The 2,663-nt window shown below is 44.8% G+C and overlaps 1 protein-coding gene across 4 annotated transcripts in view; it reads left to right on the top strand.

Moving 5' to 3' along the window:
* Window positions 1–2,663, top strand: part of ABR (active BCR-related) — a 196,007-nt gene that overhangs the window by 145,328 nt on the left and 48,016 nt on the right. The window lies entirely within an intron of this gene.

Raw genomic sequence — 2,663 nt, 5'->3', positions numbered from 1 at the left:
AAAAAAAAAAAAAAAAAAAGAAACTGACAGACCACGTAGGCAAATAAGGAGAAAGAGGACCTGAATGCCAGATTACATGCTTAACCCAAAAGTGCACACAAGCTAGTGCCCCAACAGAGAACTGAGATTCTTGTCACATACACATGGAACATTCACAAATATTTGTCCTACATTAGGCCACTAAAAAAAAATCTAAAATTGTTTGAAAAAATTAATAGCATACAGGTCATGTTCACAGACGAAATTGGAATAAAATTAGAAATCAACAACTAGAAGATTAATTATATGCTTGGAAAATTAAAACTTACAGGATAAAGAGGAACTCAAAGGCCAAGTATGGTAGCCCATGCCTGTAATCTTAGCTCTGAGAGGCTGAGACAGGCAGATTTCTTGAGCTCAGGATTTAGAGAACAGCCTGAGCAAGAGTGAGACTGCGTCCCTCCTAAAAATAGAAAACTTAGTTGGGCATTGTGGCAGGAGCCTATAGTTACTGCTACTAGGGAAGTGGAGGCATGGGGATTGCTTGAGCCCCAAGAATTTGGGGTTACTGTGAGCTATGATGATGCCATGGACTCAACCCCAGAGCGACAGAGTAAGACTCTGTCTCAATAAAAAAAAGAAGAAGAAGAAATCAACATAGGAACTGTAAACCACTTAGAACTGCATGCAAAGGAGAGTACTGCATATCAAAACCCAGGACATGTAGCCAAAGCACTGTTTAGGGGACAATGTGTAGACTTCAATTCATATATTCTGAAATAGCAGCTAGAGAAACATACAGCAGGAGAATATTTCCCAACATATGGAAGGAAGGGCATGGAGTGGTTTGGTCGATCTGGTTTCTCCTTGTCACCTGTCCGGTCTTGGCTTATGCCTCACCTCCCCTGGGAAGCCTTCTCTGGCATCTTCCCCCACCATAATCAATCGGGTGCCCTGCTCCCAGTTCTTGATGTTTACCTCTAACTTTGTTTTAATCATACGGAATTATTGCACGGTCAGCTTTTTCTCTTTCCCATTAGAATTTGAATTCCAGTAAGTGGGCTATTTTCTTCAGTTCTATGTCCCTAATAATTAGCACGTGATAAATAGGTGTTTAGTAAATGATTATTAAGGAATATATGACCAGAAGGCTTCTAAGGATCCTTTCAACTCAAACATCTCTCTTTGAATAAGGGAAAGGAAGACCACACCTATAACCCCAGTGGTGTTCAGAGCAGGGGGATGTGCTAGGATGGAGGGTCTGAGTTGGGGTGTGGCTGCCCAGAGGGAGTGTCCTTCTCCTGAACAGCTGGGCCCTAGCCTGCTTAGGTGAGCCTGTTCCCCCATCTGGCAGTGCCCGCCACCACCTCCCCACGGGCATCCTGCACGTATGTTTTTCACCTGATCCTGGGAGTCATTAGGCTTTGTGACATCCCTCCTGCCCTAAGTGTGCAGATGTGGGCTTCTACTCAGTCAAGTCAAAGTTCACTGAGCTCCACTGGCTATTGGTTGCCAGGGGTGTGATGCTTCATGGAATTCCTTGTCCAGTGGAATAGGCAGATGCATCCATTATTGACTACAGAGCATGACACTTGTGATGAGTCATTGGAGAGGCACAGGTGTTGTCCTCTGAGCCACAGAAGACCTAGCAGTTTATTATTATTATTTTTTTTTTGAGACAGAGTCTATGTCACCCTCGGTAAAGTGCTGTGATGTCACAGCTCACAGCAACTTCAAACTCTGGGGCTTAAGCAATTCTTTTGCCTCAACCTCCCAAGTATCTGGGACAATAGACACCTGCCACAATGCCCAGCTATTTTGTTGTTGTTGTTGTTGTTGCAGTCGTCATTGTCGTTTTAGCTGGCCCTGGCCAGGTTCCAACCTGCAGTCTGGGTGTACGTGGCCAGCGCCCTACCTACTGAGCTACGGTTGCCACCAATTTATTCTTTTAATAATAGTTTTTGGCTGGGCCTGGTGGTTCACACCTGTAAACCTAGCACTCTGGGAGGCCAAAGTGAAAGGATCACTTAAGCCCAGGAGTTTGAGACCAGCCTGAGCAAAGTGAGACCTCATCTCTACTAAAAATAGAAAATTAGCCAAGTGTGGTAGTAGGTGTGGCACCTGTAGTCCCAGCTACTAGGGAGGCTGAGGCAGGAAGATCACTTGAGCCCAGGAGTTTGAGGTTACTATGAGCTAGGGTGATGCCATCGCACTCTAGTCCAGGAAACAGAGTGAGACTGTCTCAAAAAAATAATAATAGAGCCGTCACACCTGTAATCCTAGTACTCTGGGAGGCCGGGGTGGGTGGATTGCCTGAGCTCAAGGTTCGAGACCAGCCTGAGCCAGAGTGAAACCCCATCTCTAAAAATAGTTGGGTATTGTGGCGGGTGCCTGTAATCGCAGCTACTTGGGAGGCTGAGGCAAGAGACTCGCTTGAGTCCAAGAGTTGGAGGTTGCCCTGAGTTATGACACCATAGCACTCTACCAGGGGCAACAAAGTGAGACTCTGAATCAAAAAAATAAAAATAAAATAATAATTTTTTTTTTGAGGCAGAATCTCAAGCTGTCGCCCTGGGTAGAGTGCCATGGCATCATAGCTCATGGCAACCTCCAATTCTTGGGCTCAAGCAATCCTCTTGCCTCAATTTTTTTCTTCTTCTTCTTTTTTTTTTTTTTTTTTTTTT

Source organism: Otolemur garnettii, unplaced genomic scaffold (assembly GCF_000181295.1).
Source record: "Otolemur garnettii isolate 467f Iridium unplaced genomic scaffold, OtoGar3 scaffold00166, whole genome shotgun sequence".
NCBI lineage: Eukaryota > Metazoa > Chordata > Mammalia > Primates > Galagidae > Otolemur > Otolemur garnettii.
Note: the sequence above shows the minus strand (reverse complement) of the source record. Positions and strands in the feature narration are given on the sequence as shown.